Consider the following 26,850-nt stretch of genomic DNA (forward strand, 5'->3'; position numbering starts at 1 on the left):
GAGTTGAACAAACTGGGTATGACAACAAACAAGTTGACCAAATAATGTCAAATACAGAGCAAAAGAAATAAAGGGCAGGGAACAAACAAGGGTGAGCATACCAGCCAGAAAATGGAGTTAAATTTTTATTCTGCACAGCCACTAATGCAAATAACGTGTCTCATACAAATTCTAGACATATAAATGCAGGGAAATTGAGGAAATAAATAAATAAATGGGGGAATAAATTGAGAACTGGCAAGACACAGAAAAACTTAAAATGGAGGAAGAACTGAGGAAAAGCGGAGCATAAATATCTGCAGTCTGGATGGATTAGTGTAAACATGTTCTTTTTTTTTCCACTGGAATACTTATTCACATCACTGTGTCCTGTCAGGAGTGGTGCTTTGTTTCCTCATGAGAAAAGATTCTCTTGAGCTATTATGGTTATTCAATTGGTTATCTCTGTTGTTTTTAGTTATCTTATCATTCCAAAAGAAAACTGGTTGTAATGTGTGATTCTAAGATAAAAGATACTGCAAAATAACATCTCATGTGTGTCACTCAGTAAATCAGGGAAAGCACAGGTAGTAAGAAGATGGGAATCATGATGGCCTAGTGAATTGGTTCCCATCATGGGTGTTGGGACCCTTTGATGGAGAGGATAAATCCACAGACTTGTGAAATGTTGACAGGAACAAAAAGAAGGCAAACCGTTTGCTACTCGTGTGGGTTTTCCTTGATGATGACAATAGGTGCTAAATAGCCGCTGCTATATTTTCAGTTCCAGTTAGAGACAATTTCCTCAAGTGAACATGACATTATATAATAATTCAATGCCATATACAGTTTGTAGAAGTAGTGTAGTAAGTATGTAGTGAACAACTGATAAATCAAATAAAGTACATTTCCATATTTCAGCTATGTTTAATATCAGCTCCTCGTTGACTGTGCCCTTAGTTTGGATTTGAGCACCTCACAGTGGCATAAACATTGTGGTTTTTACCAATTGCAATGCTCTCAGAACATATGAGATTCGAGCTACTGGTTCTGAACTGCCAGTTGGAAGAATCAACATGACAGAGTCTGTCCATTGTTGATTAAAAGTTCTGTCTCTGTTATTCACTTTTTTTCTTTTGAGAGCACACCATGTGAAGTACCTGCTCTCTGACTCATCAGTGTCTCTTTCATCTTTCCCCCACGTATGTCTCAACACACACTGAGACATGCGTTGTGAAGTAGGGGAGGTGATTGTTAATTGCTAAGCAGACAGGTCAGCCAAAATGACGACAAAGCTTACGCACAGCTTTAACTGTCAACTTACTATCTTGATAGAGACACTAAACCGCCTGAAAATTATTCAATATTCACGATCAATGCTCTCAAACATCCACTGCACTCGTCAAAGACAGCTGAGGGAAATATAGTCTGAACTGTTTGTACTTTGTAAAGCCTACACGGCTGTGCATAAGAGAAAAATGTATTGCACATCTATTAATACTGCATAAGCCAAACCATCATCCCACCTATGACGGCTTCAAAGTCAAAGATGGCTTGAAAAATATGTACATCGAACACCTAAACAACACTTCCCACTCCTCCTGCCTGCACCCCATAGCAGCGTTTAAGGTGGAGTCACACGTTCTGTCTCAGCAGCCTTCTTGCACAGATGGGTTACCACACATTCTACATCAAAATTAGTATAGCAGAGGAATTAGGCTGCCACTGTTTATGGCATCCTGAGATATTATGTCACATGACTTCTACCAACAAACATTACGTCCGATTTCAGTTATTACTAAATCTAATAAATTACTAAACTATTTCAGAAATGTTACCAACTGCAGCTTTATACTCACAGAAAAAGCAAAAACCAGGATCATTGTGATCTTATATGAGGATAGTATTGACATGGTAGCAATGTATACTTGTGTACTCCCTTCCCTTATTCCAGTAATTGTTGAAACCAAACTAGGCTTGTATTTATTGCAAAAGTATAAAGAAAATCAATGCAGCAAATAGTCCCATCTCTTTCATTAATAAACCCTCCATGTAGTCCTATCTGTGGAACAATTTGTCACCACCAAATACTTCAATACAACCTATCAATAAACCATCTGTTGTCACATGCTGTGCCATGTTATTAAGACCCATCTTCATGGTAATCTCTCAAAGACATCATTGATGGGGCGCTCTTTATTTCTTTACAGTCTGACCTGCAGGAGACTTCCTACTGGGAATGAGAGACAGCTCTCCCACCTCACTCTATATCTCTTCCTTGTGCCCAAGATAAGAGAAGAATTGAGTTATTGAGCAGACAGTTTAAGATATAAGCTCTCGCTAAAGGGCTGCTCAAAAGAGTCACAATGAGAAAAGATTGAATGTTTTTTTTCTTTTCGTGGAGGCCCATCTAATCCTTAACCATTTGTCTACTGCTGTGCTCTGATTAACCCATGTTGAAAAGACCACCGTACATGATAGAAGCATGTGATAATACCACTACAGCTGGCTTTGGGAGAGATGCTGCAGGTGATGATGTGAAGTCTGAAGTTAACATTATCATCATTATACAATGTGCACCAGTCTAACCTTTTTATTTTTTCACATTAATTTACCTGGCACCTTGTACAGACCCCCATTAGCCACAGTACATTGATGCAGCGGCCCCATAAAATAATGTAAACACCTCAAGGAATAGGGCCAAGACAAGCTTAATCACAATTACAAACACGGCTTCAAAGGTGGGTCATATTTGGTTAAATGGCAATTAGCAGCGCTTGTCAGCTACAAAGAGGGGTTAGCAATCAGTGCTATGGTATGTGGGATTTCTACACAACATCAGCAGCATCCAAAGAGGCCAAACCATCTGGTCCAACACTGCAGGTGCATCAGCCGAAGAAACTGGACAGTTATCAAATGTGTGAAGGAGCGCAGTCTCAAAATTCAAGACTGGACATAGCAAACACCATCCACATGGCCGTACAGATAAAACACAATGTAATACTTGTAGATCGTATGGAACAAGGGGCTTGTGATACTGTTAAACAGCCTGTGATCTCTTTGAGGTGAAAATGATAATTACTTTTATTGTTATTATTTGTATTTATTGGATGTTTTTATTTTTCTTTATCTATCGGGTGACTGATTAACAGTTTCCCAGAGGTTAAACTATAAAATCTTCAAATTACTAGTTATCATGGATGATTACAAAAACCAGCAAATTTTCAAATTTGAGTTTTGGATATTTCTGCTTAAAACTTGTTTTTCAACTACTGAAATTATTTTCAATTCATTTTTGGCCATTGGATTAATTATTTAAACCTTTTAGCTCCACAAATACACAATGAAATATAAACTATAGTCAGCTGCTGCACTGTCTACATCTAACACTGACAGTCTCGTCACTGCCTGCTTCAACCAAAGTCACAATGACAACAATCTACATGTATTGTTCATGCTGTTGACTGGATTCTGACTTGAAACAGTATGGTATAGAATGCAATTGGATATCAAGAAAACTGAACCCCAAAGTATTCCATAAATTTGTTCAAGTTAATTATATTTCAACTGTGAATTAGTAAGCATAGTAGTCATAGAAATACAGTCTGGCCTGTGTTTTAAATACATTTCCATTGAACTTTGTATGAATAAAGTAAGAAAATTATTTCTAAGCTCAGCCTCCAGCAGTTATATCACCCTTAATTAAGAAACCGCTGTACAACATGTCAAATAATGAACTTGAATAGAACTTGAATAGATTTGAAATTCATAATCAAGAGCCATGCAACAAAAGGTCTGTCTGGCTCTCTAGTCACTCACAGAAACAAGGGAATAGCAGCCAAATGTTCTGACTTCCCAAAAAAGCTTGAAAGAAGCAGGTTAAGCACATCTGGAATTCTCAGATAGATCCACACTGTTGGAGGTTGTAAAAAACAAAACTGGTGTACTGGGTGCACGAGTCACATTTAGCCAGAGAGACAGAGTGAGAGAAAGAGAGGGAGACAAAAAAATCCCTGGCAGGTGTGAAAACAGCCTTCTGTAGTGAAGATGAAGAAGACAGACCGGGGTGATGCTGGCTCCGGTAGATGGGTTATGCCTTGATGTGTTACAGTCAAAGCATGATGGAAACTCACATTCGCCATTTCCGGCATCCATAAACATGAATGTGCAGTGAGGAATTTAGATCACAGTTTGCTTTTGAAGATTATAAGGTGTGCTTAATACAGCCAGGAAAGAGGATATTCACTCAATGGCCTGGTCATGAATGTGAGTGCTTTCTGAGGACCAAGTGCAAGTATGATGACTACATAGTTTTAAGCCCTGCATACTGAATATATAACTAATTGAAGATGACTAAAAAGTGAGACATGCTGGCCCCAATAGGTAAAGTAGTTTGGAGTTTTAGTAACACAAACATTTTCAAGGGAGGAAAACGGAAGATGAAGCCAGCAAGTCTAATTCTGCAGAAACATGGAACCACAGATTCTCTGGAAAGCAATGACTGATATCCAGTGAGAAAGAGCAACAACATAAGTAAAAGATGGAGACATGACTCAAAAGTGTCCGTCCAACCAGCAACCTGCGTCACTGATGTAACAGTATCAGTGATGTAATCTTTCTCAACCTTTGCTACAGATTTTTTTTTTTTAAATCAAACAACAAGCATGTATTATCATTATTACTATCTGCATATACAAAAGGGCAATTATGGTGCTTCTGTAATTATAACAGTTGTAAAAGCAGATCCATTCTTCAGAGGTGAAAGAAGTCCCAATTTAACAAAATAAATTAGCTGCATGATTAAGACATCTGACTCCACTATCTCACGTGAGAAAAGAAAAGAGTTCTGAAGAGTTCTGCGAGACAACAATGGTATCTGAGGATAAGAAATACATCAGGGGCTTTAAACATTTCACAGGCAATGATGAAACTGGAAAATGGGGGAATTAAACCAAAGCTAAAATTGTATAATTACTAAGCATGAGACATTTAATTTCATTAATGCATAACCTCAAATAAAAAAACACTACTGCTCACATTTAGCTTTTTGCTCACAGTATAAAAGTAGCAGAGAACATTTGCGATGCATTCCCTCTATAAATTTGAAATGCATTTACTTTGACATTCAATAACTTTTACCCTCTGGAGAGGTATTTTTATTCTTTGATACACATCTTTCTTCTGGTCCCTTAGTCCCAAAGCACTCTGATGAGAAACATGTCATGTAATGCAAGAAATCTCCATTACAACCTTCAACAGTACACAGCATGACTCAGTTAACCCATAGAAAGAGTCTAACTGTATCATAAGTATAAACATGTTGATGTTATGAAAACAATATTACAGTGACTCAGTTCCTCATGTTGTGATTCTCCAATGACTATATATTCAGAATGAAGTAAACTAACGTGTGTGAACAGAAAAACTGGAACAGGAAGCTGACAGATAAAGCCTTCACCAGCTTTATTCAACCTTTTGGTTTTCCAGCACAGCCAGTCTCACCGTGCCAGTTACAGTGTGCAGTCTTTCAACTTCATGAATGTTCCAGGCAAAATGTGACTGTCTTCACATCCCAGCAATGTCATTTGTAATAAAGAGTCACGTACAATGTAGACAGTTCCAGATGAGGCGGTTCAGGATAAGGTGAAATATTGTGCGATCACACTCTGGCTATAAAAGGTTATTCTATTCATGATGCTGACCTGATGCTCATCAGGGCTGCAGTAATGAAACATGAAAGCTTTCATTTACATTGAACCAGTCACCGTTTAGGACGCCTGCTTTTTATTCTTCCAAGTGCAGTTAGTTTGTAACAATGATCTTCAGCTATTGATTTTTTTTTTTTTTTTGATTTATCTATTTTTTTTTAAATTCTATGACATGGAAAGGCTGCCAAAATCGAGACAACAAAGTGTCAGCTTGTTGCTGAGGGGAGTGTCGTCTGTGACAAGGAAAGTTGAGTATTGTTTGTGTTTTTTATGTGTGCTGTGTTTGTCATAGTTTATTCTTAGTGGACTATCTCTGGTTCCGCCGTATTAATTTGAATCTTTTGTTTTTTAAACTGTCCAAAGAGATTTCAACAGTGTTATGAGAGTACAATTCTAGACCACTGGACTGCTTTTCAAAAGCTGTTGCCAACATTACCCACACTGCAACATCGCCAAAGAGTGACATCACTGAAGGCAATTTATCAGATTACAAGCAGATTACTCTGAAGCCACAAAAGGCTCCATACTACTTTTTTCACATAGTACACCCCAAGACATGCAAGCACACTTCAATGTACAAAATGGTTGGAGTTACCCTTTAAATGTGGCTGTTCTGTAGCCATTTTATGCTCAGAACATACACAGTCATGACTACAACATTTCATTTTGCAGACAGCTCCCGACTGTTGAATGAAATATACAAATGGTAATCATTTTAAATTTCGATACAGCATTTACGCATTTCGGGCTCCCTTGGAACACATCTCCAGACAAATGAATGACCACTAGGATGGGTTCTGGAACAGTTTAGGAATAGATTATCTCACAAAAAGTGAGTTAATAAGTCTAAAAGCCAACTAAACCTGTTACAAAAAAGTTAGCTCACTGATCCAATAATCTTTCACAAGAAGCAGAGTACCTTGAATTCTTAAAGAATGTGCTGTTGAAGTAAGAAAGGACATGAGAAGTAAGGGAAAATGAAAAAGAAAGATACTGGGGTCGTTGCCCTGTAGATAAACTCCAGATGAACCGTCTGTGACTGTGGTCAGATCCCTGGGGAGCTGTCCAAGGTCCTTAGGAGAACATGGCACAGAGCGGAGCTGTCCATTGTGCCTACTGCTTTTCTCTGCTTTGGCTTTGCAACATTAGTCAGAAGAGAAGACTCCATAGCTTTCAGACAGTCCTCACCCTGTTTTGTTTGTCTGACACATCCCACTCACTATACCAGTCAAACTGTGCTTTGACAAGGATGTGCAAAGAATGCTTTGAGAAATCCTTGAATCCCCCTGTCGATTATAATTGCCTGCTACCACCAATGCTCCGTGCTTTTTGCCTCAGATTACCATCATTCCAGCGCACAGAATTAATTTTTTTATCAAACTAATCCACGAGACTCTGCTGAACGTCACAGGGAAACATGTGTCGTTACAATTACATTGTAACTGTGTATTATTATAGCGTAAATTCATGTGCTAAGGTGCCGCTGAGCGTGAAAGCCGGGCAGTGAGTACACTGTTAACCGAAGCAGTTCTTCAGCTTCATACATATTCATGAAACCCTCCGTCAGGAAAATCACATTCACTGAACTTCACCAAGTAAATATAAAGCTTTAAATATGCTCGATACTCTATAAGATCTTAGCGCTCTGACGCTAGGCTGCTTCTATAGATACACTCACTGGTTGTAAACATTGCATAAGGATAAGGATTTATATATGACATGTCTTGCAGCAACGATGCGCTTAAAAATCCTTCCGTCACACAGTAACAGTGTGTTCTTTTGTATATTATGTACAGGGCAGCAGCTCAGTACAGTCACACTCTTCCTCCTTACATTACTGATCAGCTCCACTGCAGACACCAGACGGCAAAGGGGGAGTGCAGACCATTCATTTGGCCAGTTCTACTGACTGCAGATTCAAACCAGCAACTCTCAGATGAGGACAAATGCATTCTGTTTCCAGGTTTATGCTTAATTGGTTAAAGATGTCTATAAGACAACACCTAACACAAAAAACGCACATACTGTAGTCATTTGACCGCAATCAACAGGCTGATCTCTCCTGCTGTCCTCTGGTGGGAAATTACAACAAACAGATTTAGAGGTAAAATCATCCAAGGTTAATTCTTCCCTTGTCAGGCACAAAACTAGCATCAATATACATGAGGATATGCTAACGCATAAATAGGGAATTATGCATGCAAACTGGAAATCCTTTTGTCAAACATATATTGACAGTATTTACCAGCATCATTCGTGGTTTCTGTGCTTCAGTGTCGCAAGTTGGTCTCCTGTGTGTCAAATTAATCTAAGAGTTCTATTTCCAGTCCCAGTGTTTATGCCAACGGCAGTATTGAAAAAAGAAAATCTCAAGAGGGATTTACCATGAAAAAAGGTCTTTAAAATAGATTTAAATACACTGATGTAATAAGCTCAGCTGTAATGTCTGAGTGTTCCATAAAATAATACTGGTTCTACTGGTATTTGATGTGCATGGCAGAAAAAAAACCTTCTCTGTGTTACATGGGTGACACAGGTTGCTGTAATGACACTGAGGAGGTCAGTGCAATTTCTGCGGTGTGCTGGTTTGGCAGTGGCAGACACTGTGGACCACTGGTTACTATTCTCCACAGTGATGTGAGCAGTAGCACTGTGCAACCTCACGGTAATCATTTTTACAGCCCTTGCTTAATCAAAATGTCAGATCCACTGTAGCAATATACAGCAGAGTTCTCAGCAAATTAAAAAGGAATTAGGCTGGCAGATGTGGCCTTAATGGCTTAATCATGCCTTTACGTTCGTTCCAGTAAAATGCGGCCACAGATGAATATCGTTTCAACTCTCACATTTAAGAGTGATGCCTAAAAAACAATCTGAAATGTAAATTTGGAGACAGCTGCTCTGGTTATAATGAAACATCAGCATCTGACAACAAGTCAGAAAATTGAGCATATACTAATGTAGAAGCCAGAGAGTAGGTAAAAATACCCATTACATTCAGTAAATGTACGGTTTTGGACAGCTGCAACCATCAGTATGTTTCCCTTAATAACACCTCGTAAACATGGTTTATTGTTATGTAACAAAACAAAAAACTACAAGTGATGATGCTGATAGGACTCTAAATAATTCTTAAGTGAGGTTTTGTCCATAACTAATTTATTAGTAGAACCTGAGTGGGTTAATTAATGTCGGACTGCCAGGTTTTTTGCTTTGTTTTTATTCAAAAGCAGATGCTGTATAAAAAGTCAGCTGTAACGGAGTAAAGGAGTAAAAATATTTCTGAGATATGCTGAAATTTTTCCTGAAGTTTAACTTTTTACCCAATGTCAAACCTCCACTTATCTCTCCAGCACCGCTGAGGATTGATCAGGGAAGGCATTTTCAAAAGAGAAGACCTGCTTCAACATTCAGAACTGCAAACACACTCTTCTTTCGTCTCTCAGTTCCTAAACTCGGCATGAGATTTCCATGTACTACTCTCGATTGTTCTACCTAAAAGTATGTTTATCTATCCTCTCCACCACTACAGCCTTTTCCCCTGAAAGTGTAATCCTGAGAATGAATGTAGAGAGACTAAATTAAGGGACCCAATTTGAAGCGGCACCACTTCACTGATAAGCTGTACCAGTGATCTGTGAGAGCACTCAGGGTCTGCTACATTATGACAATACAGAGGAATAAAGCAGATGAAAGAGAATAGCCTGGCAAGAGCAGAAATCAGATGGGCAGAGGGAGAGGAAAAAACAATCTAAAGTCTAATTGTGTTATGCCTCACGGCAGCAAGGGGGTTCACAGACACATTTTCTTTCCACACGTCGTTCAGCACAGTCCCTTCCCCGACGTGATCACATTAATTTCCAACCGGTCCCAGTCTTTTCTTGCTACATCTTGCCTGGGTGCTTTTATTGAAAAAGTGACATGAAAGGAAATCTTAACCAGACATTAGGTCTGACCAGAAACATGCAGCATTGGCATTTGAGGCTGGGCATTTAAGCATGTTGGCTAGATGTGCCTGACACCCTCCAAGTTATTCTGTGTCATCTCTGCCCTTTGGGAAGAAAATGTCACTTTGATGCCTCAAAGCATTAGGAAGCAATGTCGAAGCTGGTGATTCACTTAAGTAAACTACTTTTTTTCCCCCTTTGTCTATTTTTTATTTTTTTTTTCTCAGACAAAAGAACTGTTCAAACACGGCTGATGACGCAGGTATTCAATGTGCTTTGTAATTCTTGTTTTTATCTTCCGTCTGCATGTATCAGGCACACACATGTTTTCAAAAAGCAGGTACTTGTGTGCTAGGTGGCTCGCTTGGTTGGCTTATAACATGAGAACTTGATGATGATCAGCAATAAAGTCCTGCAGCAGATGTCTACACTGGCACATCATCATGGGTTAGTGTGGTTATTGAGGCTATTTGAGATACAAGTTGGGAAAGACAAGAAGGCCTATGTTTATAATTTCCAAAAATAGTAAAATCCCAGTGAGCAGCATGATGGGAACCTCTTTCTCTTTTCTTTCACATTTATCACGGTGCTTTACCCAAAAATGAGGAGGAAAAATCTGACCTGTAATGTTTAATACTCCAAAGACACATATATTTGTAGATAATATCTCAATTTAACCACTGACAACATGTATTGTAGTAAATTTCGGGGTGTGTGATGCTGAAAATCACATTTAAATGCAAGCAGAGCATTACAAACGTGTTAATTATCTGAGATATAGCATAACTGGGGGTAATTGGGCTTTCACTGTCAAGGGATCTACATACTGGAACAGATGGCACAGTGACATCAGGCCTGCAAATTTCTGACACTTTCTGACACACAAGGTATCAGTTGTGTGAATAGGGCGTGGTTTCAAAATAGAACAGCTTTCAGTCTTTTGCTGCAGGGTGAAAGCAAAGCTAAAGTAGTCAAAGATGAATTTCACAATAAACACTAAAACCTATACATTTAATCACTCTGATTCTTGTTGGCTCTGATTTTAATACAGATGGGTTTTCTGACAAAAAATATAGAAGCAATGTGTGAGTATTTCTCCAAAGCCACACACACACACACACACACACACACACACACACACACACACACACACACACACACCAAAGAGTCTATCATGATTGAGCCGCTAGCACTGCTACTTCACAGGTACCCACACAGATTGTCTCAAAGGGTCAAAAATGTGCTGCCAAAGCTCCACAGTCCCCTTCTTTCCAGCAGAGAGGAAGTAGCTTCTCATGGCTGGTTAGCTCAGAGCAGCAGCTACACATCGATGTTCGTACAACTGTACAGTGGTCAGTTGGTCTCCCCTGTGTCCCCCTCCTGCCTCGCATGTTACATTACGAGGCTACACCTACAGTTGTTGCTCCCTCACTTCTCTAATGCATTTTTCAAATACACGGGGTAATGCCACCCTTCCCTACCTATCTTGTTTATTTTCAACTTGTAAAACACGTTAATAATTATGTTCGGATCTGTCCTATAAAGATAATCAGTGTTTCCCAGTATCAGACTTTAATTGTGGCGGTTGCTGTCTAGCTGGGGTGCCACAGAGCACGCGCACTCAAGACTTCCGCCAAACGACTGACTTTCGGCTTAGCCTGGAGTTAACTTGGATGGGGATGAAATGTAATCGAAATCTTATTGTGCTAACCCTACCATTCTACAGACGCTTCTTTCACTGTGTTAGCTGTTGGGAAAAAGCCAACAGTACATCACATGATGATGTAATTACGCGGCTTAGTCACGTCAAAAAATGGCTTCAAGGCCTGGCACTCTTTGAGGGGGCTTGATCTCGACGATGAGGCCAGCCATCTTCTTTGCAGAAGAGAAAAAAAAAATGGGAAGCACAGCTCCAAAAATAAAAAAAAAATCAATATGTGGCTGCCAATATTGAAATTGTGGCGGACCGCTACAAATAAATCAATGTGTGGGAAACACTGATATTGCTATATGCACTTCAAGAGATGGTAAGGGTTTTTCCCAAAATACCATAGGCTATTGTTAGCCAGATTTTTTTAGCTTCCTTTTCATTCAAAACCGCCCTTTCAATCCAAATCTGACTAAAGAACTGAAAAGAGGCAACAGAATCCACAATTACAAGAAGATATGAATATATGTTGACATACCTGCTGGGCTTCCCAATGTCAGATGTCCATACACTGCAAAAGAAACAAGAAGTCCTTCCCCCAGTGAACCTCTACACACAGGTCACTTACTCCAGGGTCTGAAAGAAAACAAAAGAAACACAAATCAAAGAAGACATGGAGAGTGAGCTCACGACTTAAACCAACTCACCCACCACAAATGCCCAGCGAACCAGGATAAACCTCCGGGAAGAAATGTCAGTCCAAAGAAGAACATCACCTAAACCACACCAGGGTAGTAGGCAAGAAAATACCCATTCAACATATGCACCGCATCTTTCTCCGTGCCTGGTCAACTTGATCATTTTTCTGCTTTAGCAGCTGCCAGAGAATGGCTCATTACACCACCATTTGAGTTGGGAAAGACGAGTGGGTAGCATTTGCTACTATGCCATTCAATTTTGTGGTTCAGTCCTAGACATCCAATGTCTAGTACTACATGACTGACTGTTGAGACCCATGAGCAACAGTTTACATTTAACTCAATGAACCAACCTTTATCCATATTGCTTGACTGATCTGCAGACGCCTGGGATTGCTATGGCTGCAGTGATCCAGGTTGACAGCGTTGTTTATTGATTGGGAGAGAGCAGCACGTTCAGTCAACCGTGAAGAATCAGGGATTAAACAAGTAACTGATTGTAAAGCATCCCCACCATACATGAAACACTGGTTCCACTGTTCTCGTCACTTAGCGTCTCTTATGAACAGGCTGCGTTCATGAAGGGTAAAAGTAAACTCGCCAAGGCTTGTTGTGCCTAGGATGCCAAAATGACATACAAACTACAATGTGAAACAAGTCAAGGCAATTCAGTTTAAGTGTGTGTGTTTTTTTTTTTTGTGCACGTTTGTATATGAAAATATGATGATATCACTCACAAACAACATAAACCAAGATCTCTTTCGGTTACATGAAAGAAACACAGAGTGCAAAGTCAATGACATGTAAAGAAAACCTATATATTTTCTCTCATCCATATTGCAGGAATCATATCAGACTGTGAAACTATGAAGGATAAGACAAAAAATGTAGGTACCAAAATCTGTAATGGCTACTGGAATTTATTGCTATTGCAGTTCAGCAAAACTGGCTTAGTGGTTCTTATGTTAGGCCATATGCAAGCTGCTTAAATAAGCCATATACTTAGTAGCTAGGAATTGAGAATAGTTTCAAATCTATAGCTTCCATGAATTCAGAATTGATTGATGGGCACCACCAGACATATGAGCTGCTGCTGCTGACACCTTAGAAATGCTCACCTCTTGCACCGTCTCACGAATGCTGCTATTTTCATCCCACCCGCTGATCAGCCTAATCCACTGTCGGAGGATTTGTGCAGTGTGGTACGAAGCAATTGTGCTGCAGGAAAATGAGTGTGGCTTAATTGGAGCAAAGACTTAATGAGGGTCCCTCGAGGATTATCATCTGTGGCTTAGAAATGGCCCAGGTACCTGAAGACACGGTCAAAAGGATCAGCTCACAGCCTTCTAAATTGGAGTGACGGTGCTGAGCTGCAACTGTGTCGATAGATTCTTTAATTTTTTGCAATTTTTTCCAGTGGGGTCCCTGGAGAGAGGTGAACTAAAGTGAAAAGCTCCACGGAAAATATGGCTGCAGGACCAACAGCTTGAGGAAGCATTTATTTATTTATTTTGCCCCATGTGAACTTCTAACCTATAATCTTGTTGTGTTTGTGAAAAATTGATTATAAAGAAAGACTATTTTTTGTCATTATTATCTACTAAACCGCTTGATCCCATGGTGTGCTAGTTCAGGTGTAGCATGGGATTTTGTTACAACTATTGATTGTTGCTGCAATGAGTAAAGAATGTACTTAAAGTTGAAGAATGTACTTTGTATGCACATATCCGCTGTTGAAATGAGACCACCACACCAAATGTTACACACCTGCAAGTTACAGTGAGTAAAGCATGGGAACAGAGAGGAGAGGTCTTGTAACTTTAGAAACTAATATTATCATACTTTTAGTTTCCACTACTGACACTCCATATCCAGACCAGTTTGTAGACCAAGTAAATGAGGTATCTTATGCTAACCTGAATAAGTTAGCTCAAGGATTTTAACAACAAGCTTCGGGTTCTAATGTTCACACTGAAGCAAGCAATGCTGAACACCAAGTCAAAATAATAAAACGCAGCAAAATGCAGTCATTTGTAGTGAATATGAGAGTAAACACTAATGAAAATGTGAAATTACATTTGGAAGATCCATGTTGATGAGGACAGAAGGTATTCCACATGAAGCGATGGTTTTCCTCTTCCTAGCTCCAGGCCTTACTGTGCACAAGGAGCTCCATGTCATGAGACAGCTGTCAATTCACGCCAGTTGACAGATTCCCACAGAGATATTAATGGTTATTTAGATAGGACTCAGAGACCAGCACAGATTAAAGAGTTTTTTGTTTTGTTTTTTTAATCACTGATTGGAATTAAATTTGGTGTACTCTTCCACTTGCTCTTGAGAAATTTGATGTAGTTGTCCCCTCCAGAGATGATGCTGTATTTTCACCTCTGAAGATAAAATTTTTCAGACGAGTGTGAAAGACACCATCACACATTATGTATACTTTGTGTACTTAAGAGTTCCTCTGCTGCTGGCACATACATTTAAACAGTGTGTGTGACACCTATACTGCTACAACGCCCAGGGGAAACACTGAATACATACCCTAAAAAAAGCTCCTTTACAAAAATGTGTGCAGACCAATTACACAGCACATGTTACAAGGGCTATTTCTGATGGATATGAATAAAGATTTGCCTTGAGATCATGGCTTTAGTGTGCCTGGGTCACAAAAAGCAATGACCATTTTGTGAAAAATGTCAACGACTAGGAATCTCAACAGCAATTCTGTAAAAAGCACAATTTAATATGATCAAATTACTTGTTTTGTGTGATCAACAGTTAAAAAAAAAGTGATCTTTAAAACTTCAACTATTCAGTTTGACGTCAAATATAAGAAAGAAATGCAACAAATTCGGTCATTTGAGACCTATCAAACTAGAGAATGTTTAGCATTTCTGCTTGATAATTTCAACAACTATTGAACAATTGAACAATTAATTTAATGATGGTTGTGGATTTTTCATTAGATTGACTATACTCATTCCTCTCGGCAATTCAACACACACATCTTTGGAAATGGAAATGCTGCCACAGTGGTCAAGAGGTAAAGTAGACCCTTCACTAGCTCTCCAAACAGTTTATTTCTCCGAGGAGCCTGTCTCCACTTGACAGCCACAGATCAGATATGACTGACCAAGATAAATGGTTAGGCTCTAAAGTCAGATCAGTTCAATCTAGCAACTGTCCTCGCCAGGAACAAAAGGGCACTCTGTCAACAAGGCTCAACTCACTTCAATGCTTATTCACTGTCTTTTTGTCCTTGTTACATAAATCCCGGAAACTGTGAATGTCCTATTTTTGTGATTTCAACAGGTGACATTCATTTAACTCAACAGCAGTGCAGTTGATCTGCATTTCTGTGACTCTACTTTTTGATGCTATGTTGATGATATTTTCTTCAATTCAGCATTGTAGGCTCAAGAGTTTCAAGCGTGCAATGAAATCCCTTCAATTACTGGCCTGTTTCCATAAGTCTATGCAACACATCATAGTTTCCATGTTGGATTAATGACCAGACTTAACATCTTCTATCATAAATTATTTCACATTCCAATTCAGCAGGTTTCAAGGTCTGAAGTCAGCCAGACAGAAGGGCTGGAGTCATCATCTGCAACACTGGTAGTCAGACATCACCGCAGGCAGCGATTTCATTATATGGCAAGAAATGATGGGCAAGTCGAAATTTGTGCGTTGAATTCAACTGATGTCAAACATGCCAAAAATGGTTTTTAAGCTCAGTTACAATAACCCAAAGCTCAATGAAATGAAACACACAACCAGAAGCACTGACAACAAATACTTATTGTATTGCCACTACATGGTGTCCAAGTACTCCTTGCAAAGACTAAACCACTGAGTTCAAGTCACACATTACTGCTGTCAACACATTACTTAATGGTTGCATGTTTCAAGTGTAAATCAGGATTGATCTTGTTGTGCAACGTTACCATATTTGAAGTAAAGTGTAACAATTAGTTGTCTGCACCAAGGAAATTATGATTTCACTTCTGTCTGTTGGTTGGTTGGTTGGTAGGTTTGTTAAATTATGATGAAGTGGTTATGGGTAAAATTTGGAGTGATAGAGGGTTACCGAGCTTGATATTGGATTAGGCTTGATTGAATTAAAGGGGACTGTAAATTACGAGATTGAAAGAAAATTAACTGCCAGCAGTTTTGAAAAATGTCAAACACTTGCTGGTTCCAGCTTCTTGAAATGATTCACTGCTCTCCTATGTCATTTAAGTTTTCTAAATAAAGAGTTTTTGGGTTTTATCAATTTGGGCTCTGAAAGATTGTGGGATGAGCATTTCACACAACTACATCAAAAAACGTGTGTATGATTAATCAATCAAGGGTAAAAATATTTGGTGGGTCAATCAATTAAAATGATTGTTAATTGGAAATGTGCATTATGTATGCTGGATATGGTTTGTTCACAACTTTTCAAACAAATTCAGCTCTCCTTTAAATGTTAACTGTTTGAATTTGCCACCATCATTCTCATTAGTACAGTCAAATTAAGATTTAATTATTAATTTTCTGAATATGATAATCATCTTCCATTACATCACATTGAGTGTTTTGTGTGCACAAAATTTGTTTGACATGAAGTGTTAATGGGTATGTTTGATTTTCATGTTAATGTATGTGTCACTGCAATGGATTTACATTACCCATAGCATAAGATGCTATTGTAAATTGACTGGTGAAGTGTTTGATGGGAATGACAACATACTACATACATATTTTGACACTGTAGCTCAGCATGTGCATGTAGAGACATTCCCATTCCAATACATATTGCCTGGAGAAGCTTTTTGAAAAGTACTAACAACCTCCCCCATCCTGCTTTTCATCTGTCTCTCTTCAAAGAGAATAAAACAGAAAGGAGGAAAAGCAAATTCAGCTCTCTTATTTTTTTTAACACTCAAAGGAAAAGTGAATAAAAAAAGACTCTATAGCAACGCGGGACTATTAGTTCAAAAGGTCACCACAATGTCACAAAGACATTCTGGAAACTTTCAGGTCAGAGGTACATTTGTGGAAGCAGATATACAGATGAAACAAAAAAGGAAACAGTGTCAGGAAAGTGTCAATACTTTAAACAGAAACAAATGGAGAAGAGAGGATGAAAGAAAAACCACCTGCCAGACTACATTTGTAAAATACAAAAATAAAACAAAAAAAAAAATAAAAATAAGCATTCTGAAGTAGAAATGGGGACAATGCAATTTGCTCAGAAGGCTGTGCAAGAGGCAGTGAACATCAAAAAACATCCCCTTTGGATAAGATTAAAAAGGCTGGAACAGGAAAATACTTGTGTCTTTGGCCCCATGCTGAGTGACCACCACAGTGTAATGCTGCGTGAGGACTTCCCTATACAAAGGTTTATTGCATCATTGCCTGTAACACACAGTGCCTGAGTCAGACTCCGACAGTGCCTGAACCGTGGGACCTTGTTTTATGAGGCCAGTCTTGAACAATTTGCAGCGAAAAGACCAAAGAAGCAGGCTGCCCCCACCCTCTCACACCTACCACCAAGATCACAGAAGGGTATCAAAAGCTTAAGAGAAGCAGTTCAGTCTCAAGAATTTGATGAACACCTAAATTATTTTTTGTTCTAAACCGCAGACACAACATTTTAGAAGTTTTGCTGCTGGGCTAACTAGACATTTACCATCTTTTTTATGTGAATGTGTCAAACAGTGGTGTGATCTTAAAATCTGAGGAAACGCCAATCGACTTTTGATGTCTGCCTAGAAAAATCACCACAAATTTTTCTAAGCACAGTATACGTAACACAAACTCTGTCTCACACTGACAGTCTCTGAAACTCTCACTCTGTCTCTTTCCTTTTATCGCATGCAGACATGCAATGCTTTATGCAATACATTTAGCTGAGGGAAGTGATTTAAAACTGCTGGCCTGAAGCCCTCACACCCTGCCACACAAGCGCAGATGATGCGAGACTCTGGGAACCCTGATGTGATAGCACATGCCACCAAATCCACAGTTAATTGGACTTTTCCTTCACAACAGGCCTGTGGTAAACAGCAGCGAGCAAATAACAAGGCTAAGACAAGCCTCCAGAATGAACAAGAGGAAAAATCTTAGATAACGAAACCAACGGCAGATGTGTGCTCCAATGCAATATTTTGTGTTTAGAACAACAACTCTTCTTTGACTGCATAATCCTCAGCATTCTGCTAAACTGATTAGCCTTCCCATGCTTAACAGCTGGTATCTTAGCCCAATTTGTCCGGCTTGGAAATGTTAAGCAGAATCATGTCTGCTGCATTCTTTGTGCCAAATGGACATTTGTGTGTAGAAAATGGTCAGCAGCCAGGTACTGAGGAGGGATTGCACATGATCAAAAAGGATTTCATGGAAACAGACTGAGAGAAAGAAGACTTATGGAAATATAGCACAGCATTTTGCTGGATGTCTCAATTTTCATGAGCCTGTCCACATGTGGTTGTTTGCTGAAAGATGTGAGGGGTTTAGAGAGCTATCCAGCTCACCAGACACTCAGAATTCCACCCGAAGTAATGGAGTTGCTGGCGAAAAATGTCAAACATCGAGCAAGCCAATGGGACACAGAGTTGTCTCCTAACGTGGTGGGCTGAAAGGCGAGTGAACATTTGACATATTCAACTACATAGGGGTGCCAATGTTGCAATCCTGCTCCAGTTTGCTGAAATCTGGAATTTCTGGCTCCTGTGAGGGCTGAGATAGCAGCAAGCTATAGACATGCATCCAAGTTTAAAAAAACACCTCTACAGACAGAGCAGAATAGCAACAGACCTTTTTTATGTTTTTTTTCCCACTATGATGAAACAAGTCCTCGGAAGCAATTAATATTCATGTCATTTCTAGTATGACAAGACCGCCAACCAGAAAAAAAGGAATCTTGAGAAAAGAACTCAGAATTGGTTGGAGTTTTCAACCCAACTGACAGCATCTTCCATTTTTCCCAAGTGTTGGGACTGATTCCCAGCAGAGCCAGGGCCTTCTGTGTGTAGACTGCATGTCCTCCTTATGTTGGTTTGGCTTTCCTCCAGGTGCTCAGCCATAATGCTGACTGATGTCACTGTTCATGTGTCTACAGTCCTGATTGCACGGCGCTTGTCTTCATATAACCCACTTTCATTTCATTTAAGACAACAGAACATTTCTCATTGGTTTCTGTATACTTCAAAGCAGCAGAGAGGTTTAATAGATAGATAGATATTTTATTGATCCCGGAGGAAATTCAAGTGGAATTTGAAAATGGACCGACTCTCGAAATAAGTTTCAGTAATTTAGGTTAATATGTTGGGTAAACAATGATGAGTGAGGTATGTCATAATCTCATCAACATTGATAGCACAAAGAATATGAGATTTTGTGTCAAATTAAAGGTTGGAAGAAGTTACGGTAGCATTATGATCTATCAACTTCTGCCTCACAGCACCAGCAAGGTGAAGAGGCATACCTTCTGCCTGTTAGCTTCACTTGTACTTCTCACTGCAGTCCTTCCACCTGCATATACTGCAACCAAAGTAAATCCACAGAAGAAGATGACAGTAAAAAAAACTGTATTTGTTTAACAACATATGCAGTTTCTCCTATGATACAGAATGTTAACCAGGCCCCCCAAGTGGTTATTGTGATCATCCATCTACCAATCATGTCATCAATCACTATATAAGCTATTTGTTGGGAAAAAGATAAATAATACTGCTCAAAAGTTTTTGATTTGACTTAAGACACAGTGGAGCTTCATCTGCCTTTTTTAGGTGGCCAAAATTCCTTATTTGTTTAATGATGAGCTGTAATCATGTGCAACACAATTCACTCACTGAGTTATTTCTTAACAGGGATATATATATATATATATATATAGATATATATATATATATATAGATATATATATAGATATAGATATATAGATATATATATAGATATAGATATATAGATATATATATAGATATATATATATATATAGATAGATAGATAGATAGATAGATAGATAGATAGATAGATATAGATATAGATATACTGTAGATATATAGATATAGATATATCTCTGATATCGAGTGACAACAGTCAAAAATCAGGGCACAAAAATGAGCTGCCCGTAAGCAGTTGATGAAAAGCATTAAATCTATTAAAGCGCTCAGTTCTTCTTAACTCTGAATTAAAACGCATGCAGTTGGTGCATTAGTTTCATTCAGTGCTCCATCACCCTCATTTTAATATTAAGGTTGAGGTTAGCAAGGCAAGATGGACTACATTGTCTCAACAACCTTTACAGACCTTGAAACTGAAAGTTGAAAAAGCAGAGCACTTAAATACACATTAAATGTATATTAAATATCACTTAAATATTACATTGTTCCCCTACATCATGGATGACCACAGTTAAAAGAAATCAAACCATTTTTTCCCCCTGTATATTTTTGTACCTGAAGCATTTTCTATCAACCCAGAGCTAGTCTTGTGAAAATTTAATTTCATGGGTGACTATGATGCAGATGGGATACTGGTTCCCGGACAATTAGAATTATGTTATTTCTCAAATAAATCTGTCTCTAAGTGACAACCAGATTCTTCCCTTAGGGCTGCGTGTGTGTAAGAGGGTTTGCAACAGACAACTGCAAAAAGTTTGGCTAGCCCAAATAACAATCAACAAATTCAGCATGACATTTTTGCATGTGTGCCTGTGTTATTGTGTGCTCAATGCTGCAATGAGTTATTCTTCATCTTAGTGCCTTAGCAAATGTCTGCTTCTGCCCATCTGTGTGACCCATGAACAATTACACACATCTACTATTATCATATTCTTTTTCATGCAGATCCCCACATTGGTGCATCACAGTGCCCCGAGGAACCCACAACTATTTTATTTTACTCAACTTGCTGAATGTTTCTTTCATTGGACAAGTCTAACATAATGACTCATGATGAGGCATATGAATTAAGTATTTGTACTTTTGCCTCAACAACAAATCAGAGAAACACTTTGAGTCACGCAATGAAATACAACTGCATCACACAATCATTTGTTTCATTGTTTCAGTTAACACGTGAACATATGTTACATACAAAAAAAAATATCTATCTACAATATGGGATAATACTTTCATCTAATATTAAAGATGTACATGAATATAGGCCATTAAAATGTCACAACATTGATAACTTTTAGAAGCAGTCTTTGCTTAGGCAACCATAAAAGAAGAAGCTAAATCAAACCACTAATATTAAATAGTAACACAAGAGGCTACATAAGATGCTTTCCTAAGAATTAAGTAAAGCCTGACCTCTCTGCAGCCCCAGCTGTCAAAAAGGACAGTCCAATCAAACGGTCCCAGCTCAAGCATTCATCTCACAGATAAAAATCTCTTTGGTGTGAGCAGAAATGTCAGTCGTTATCTGCATCCTTTTTAATTGATTTCTGTCTTCCATCTAGACAGGTATTTCCTTGCTACACTCCAGTCTATTTGTTACCACTGATGGCAGCTGCCAGTGTGACTTAATGTGTGTGCATCCTTAAATCAACCAGATACAAAATCAGTCCATAGATTCATGTATATTCTACATATTAAATGTGCGTTGCTGTTAGACACATTTGCATTTTTTTCAATTTCCTTAATCTTCTGTGGATGACAATTTGCTCATCACCATAGGCAACATGGGTATGAGTATTCTATGGTTTTTTTTTTTCTTTAAAATGTCCAACAAATTGTCCTGCAGTGCAAATAATGTAACATTGTATTTCACTGTATGATTATTATAGCTATTTTCTTATTTAAAGAGCCATCAGCTTTTATGCATTATAGAAGTTTATTTTGTCTTCCAACAGATGTAAAGATTGTGACTTCACACTGAGTTTGACTCTAGAACAATTTTCTGGTTCAGGGTGAAATCAGTTGTTACATTATGCATACAGTATTTGACGTGTGTGGAAAAAATGTGATTCCCATACAGGGCATATTTAATTATCATTAGGCTACCATGGCAGTATTATGCTTCAGTTTTTGTTTTTTAACAACAGAGAATTAATGATTCAACAAAATTTAAATAATGTCATTTGTCATGTCAGATTACTGCTAGACCATCAGGTGTGCGTGACAAATCCTAGAGAGAACCTGTTTTATTTCTCTTGGTCTTTCTTGGCAGGGCAGGGAACAGGGTGGGGATAACGTGGATCGGACTCGAAACCTGGGTCTCAACCTAAATAAATATTCTGTCTTTGTTTAAACAAATGGTCAATTTCAGAATAATATATGATAGTATATCCTCTTATTATGACTAACAATTAATGCATTAATGTGTTCATAACTTTAGGGCTGCTGCAAGTAAAGGATAAACTTATTTTAATGACTCTAAATACTGCTGGGTTGCTTAACCTATAATAATATAACCTGGCTACAACTTTAGATTATTGATGCAAAATATAAATAAAGTAAATAAAGTAACAAGTAGGGTTAACACCAACCTTAAAATAAATGTAGTGGGATAAAAGTATAATATTTGCCACTGAGATTTAATTGGGAAGAAGAATATGGTTTAGGTTTAATGCTGTGTACTTGTTATGTAAGGGAAGGTCTATGTCATGAGGTCACCCTGCAATTGAATGAATGGGCTTGTCTACAGTGGAATTTAAGAGCCCCCCAGGAGAAGGTGGGGACTCGTAGTGGCTGGGCACCGGCTGGCAGCTGACCGGCACCTGAAAGGTAGTCGAATAGGAGGGAAAAATCAAGGCAGCTTTAACTGTATGGACTAAATGAGTAATTTGTACTTCCTTGTTCCTGCATTTACAAAAAGTGGCATTAAATAACTTAAAAGTGGGATTGTCTTCCCTGCAGGAGTGTGAAAGCTCAGCTGGAATACAGCAAGTGGTGAAAAAGCGGTTTGGTCCCCGTGACTGTTCTGTCTGTACTTTAAGTGTTTGCAGTTTGCAAAAGCCTCAGCAATTTGCAAAAGAAGCCACAGAATCAAGCAAGTCTGGGAAACTCAGCCCTACTAATACACATTTTTAGTATTTCCTTTTCCTCCTTACATTGTCCTGTTTGATGTCCAGGAGAAATACAACTATTATTTTGATTTTCTCTTACTACTCAAGATTTGGACATCTTTTCATTTCTATCATAGTTTTCGGCTTTTTTTACACATGTCCTTTCAGACATGTTGTCAAAAATGTCATCAATATTTCACAAAATCTTTTGGAAACATTTTACTTCAGAAGCTTTAATGCCAAAAGAAATTGGGGCATGAATAACCATTCAAAACAGACAGACAATAGTAAGCAATGACATAAGACTAAAACACCAAATATTCAAGTGGACAGCACAACACAGTGAGAAATCTATGTCAAGCCAAGGCATCAAATCAATTCAAGTTCTTCTCGCTGTAAACTCCTCTATGCCCTATATCTGTATATACTTTATTCAGTTCTACTGGGCCAAACATCTGAGCAGCTACATTCAAATGCAACACTAAAGAAAGCTGCAGGTGATATTGAATTTCTGGAACATGGGCTATAGAAAATTGCTTTAAAGATCAGGGAAGAAAGATTGGCAGTTAAATCAAACTTTGAAAGAACTGTTGCCTTCCCATCCCATAAGTTTTTTAAACCCCCTGGTCTATTCTACAATAACACAAAAAGCCAATGCTAGCTAGTTGCTGCATGTTTTTCTTTTTGTTCCTATAGTGGCTGGCAACCAGCATAATATGCATCACCAGCACCTACGATGATAAAGCAAGAATGGAAAGAGAAAGAAATTATTTAAGACTCAAATTATTTAATACATATAAGATAATAATATAAATATCATGGTTATTGTCACTGTAAGTATATTGTAACATCTCTTATTGGCATGCTAACATCCAAAATCCTTTCTAGCACTTTCAGATCAGACTACAATTGATTCCTCTCAGTTTTGGGGGTTGACTGTGTTAGTTTGATCTATTAATTGTGATTTTTCATACCTCAGACTGCTGACACTGATGAAATCACTGCTCATGTTCACTGCTGGTGCTGACACACTTCAACAATTTGTGATGCCAGTTGGAAGATATCCGCAACCCCACCATATGCTACTTGCAGTTACCACTAGTAGGTTAACATGAACAGTTATTGTAGCAGGCAGTTTATATTTACAGAACATCAGATAACACAGCATCAACAGGCTGCTTGCCAATAACTCATGCTGTCCCAGGCAATGGATTAATGGACACTGAAGGTAGGCAGGTCCCCCTGTAGTGTGAGTGCTGCTCTTTAAAGAAAATATATTCAATATGTTTATTGGTTAAAGACAGTTTATGTAGCTAAATTCTTAAAGTAACATTTGTTGTGGAGGAAAGTCATGCTCCACATGAATTTACAGAAGGTCCTTACATAGTAAGAGCATGAGATGTTCCCTAGTTAAAATCCTGCAAATCTAAAGTTTCATCTGATGTGAATGTTTTTTTTGTTTTGTTTTGGGTTTTTTTTTACCTGTGCAAAACATTTTGCAACCTGTTCGGTGGGTGCATTTGGAGCACTGAAAGAAAATCAATCATGTTTTATATATTTTTGCAGAACTTGGCATGACCCTGGAAAGGAAGAGTGCGGCTACATCAGTCAGCTAATCAGCTGAGCTGGCATGAAGCTCCCGCAGAGTCAGAGAGGAAGGTAAAGGTGGAGCAGGGGCCTAAATCTCTCATTCTGGTGAGAAACGAACTGTATCAGATGATGGGGTATGATTTGAAAAAACTTCAATAGTTAACCACAATGTCAACCTTTTTTGTGTCCTCACTGCTCATTCTCATTCCAAGTCTGGTGTCGATTTCATCGGATCTTTACTCCTCTCTTTCACTTGCAATCTGTTACTGAATCCAGCAAGTCATTTTACCTGGATGACAGAACAGTATGTTTGTTGGTGTTTTTCAAACCAGCACAAATGACTGACTCCCAAACAATACACACAAGTCATCTATTCAAAATACACACAAGTCATCTATTCAAAACTATATGACAAAAGTATGGTAATGACAATATGGACAACAGGAACTTACAGCCTCAGAGTAATACACCTCTGCCAACATCTGTGTCTGTCCAGGCTCATAAAATACTGAATATGTATTGAAGACTCGAACATTTGTTATAACTAGCATATGAATACTTGAGTAATGCCCAAAAACTGTTTTGGGAGGACACAGTGACTTACCTTTGATTTTAAGTGGGCATCTGCGTCAAATTTGATCAAATTCTCTCAAGTTGTTCTGTCATATTGTGTCCACAAGCACAGACATTAGATCACAGCAACCTATGCCCTCCAAATCTAATCATTTCAGTTCAAGTGAACATTTTTGCTGAATTTTAGGTAATCTGGTAAAGGGTTTCCCAAGACATCCACTTAAGGAAAATGGGATGGACAGAAAGCCCAAAACATGACTATAATAACAAACTGCTTGTTCAAGATTAAGGTCAACTGCCAAACCCAATAAGAAAATATCTGAAAAATCCAATACCGACAGAGAAGTTGCTAATATCCTGTTTCGCAAGGTTTGATTTGTTTTTTCTGCTTTGTTTTGTTCACCTTAGGTTAATCGTTTTAACGCAACAATGACACCAGAGCTTGCAAGACTGATTGACAGAGTGGTCCTGTATATGTGCTGGAAGCAGTCTCCACTACACACAAGTGGAGCGAAGTAGTAAATAACTCCAAGCTGGAATTGCGCCAGAGGATATTTCCATAAGTTTTAGCCTTTCTTAACTTTTCCCTGTAGTGCCAGTTGCAGTGCCATGAGTCCATATGTCTGATTGGCCTGTGAAATGTTCTAGTGGTATAACAATGTGACACTTATGCAGTAAACCACACAATCAATGCAGCTGTTTTACTTCTGTTTGTTTGGTATATTAGTGACATTACTTCTACCTTCCATTCCCCACACCCACACACATATGCACTTACAAAAGCCCCAGCCTCCCTCTCTCTTTCTCACTACCTCTGCTTTGCTCAAACGTATTCTTTGCCCTGCCCAGGCATTGCATCAGGAAGTGGTGTAGGCCTCCTTGACAAGAACTTGACACTTTGAGGATCAATAGGGGATTGAATCTTCACTGCAGCAAAAGTCAAGCTACCTCTTAAATCAATGACTGGCAACTGCTAACTGGGGGAGGATCCAGTTATTCTCCTTTTTTGTCTTTGCTGTTATTGTTTATTTTTGTTGTTGTTTTTTGTCAGCTATTTCATACAATTTCTCCAGTCTTGCAGAAATAGACTATTTAACATTGCTGTATATCAAATCTACAATTCCCCTTAATCTGTATTGACACAGTCTAGGGCTTGGTGTTGTCAAACACTACTCATTTGCAGCTGGTCAGCTGCGTTATTACCATATTCAAAATTACTCATTCAATGAGACGTCAGTGTCAGTATGGCAGGAAAAATTATGCCAGTTGAAACATCTTTTGTCTACACATTTACATCTTGAAGATGAGAGTGATCAAGCCTGCACAGCTGGCTAAGGCCACAGTTTTCTAACCTTTGGTGTTTATGAATCTCTTCAGCTTAACAACACTTCTGCAACTGTAAATATCTATAATCTCCTGTACTAGACTGCTGTGACTAGGATTGTGCGTGTATATACTCTTTCAAGATTTTTACAAACTGAAACACCTAAATACATACAAAAATAAAATAATATTTATATTTCTTTTGTCTGAACAGCGTAATATCTCTCCTTTCGTCTTCATTAAAACGCAAGCATTTTCATTCATCTTGGTTTTTGTTGACAAGAGGTCGCACTTAGTTTGCAGAGGATTAGGCTGTGAGAAATGGCAATCACGTAAGCTTGACCTTTTCTCAAGCTACTCAGCGTGTTATCTGACT

At 38.5% G+C, this 26,850-nt stretch overlaps 1 protein-coding gene across 12 annotated transcripts in view; it reads right to left on the bottom strand.

Moving 5' to 3' along the window:
• Positions 1-26,850, bottom strand: part of lingo2 (leucine rich repeat and Ig domain containing 2) — a 210,959-nt gene that overhangs the window by 125,438 nt on the left and 58,671 nt on the right. For 10 of the 12 annotated variants that reach the window (XR_005071131.1, XR_005071130.1, XM_037077163.1 and 7 more), the window contains one exon: positions 11,821-11,918. The exons of the other annotated variants lie outside the window; for them this stretch is intronic. The gene's annotated coding sequence lies outside the window, so the exon portion shown is untranslated. The remainder of the gene's footprint in view (positions 1-11,820; positions 11,919-26,850) is intronic. 12 annotated transcript variants of the gene reach the window in all.

Source organism: Acanthopagrus latus, chromosome 18, assembly GCF_904848185.1.
Source record: "Acanthopagrus latus isolate v.2019 chromosome 18, fAcaLat1.1, whole genome shotgun sequence".
In the NCBI taxonomy this organism is placed as follows: Eukaryota; Metazoa; Chordata; class Actinopteri; order Spariformes; family Sparidae; genus Acanthopagrus; species Acanthopagrus latus.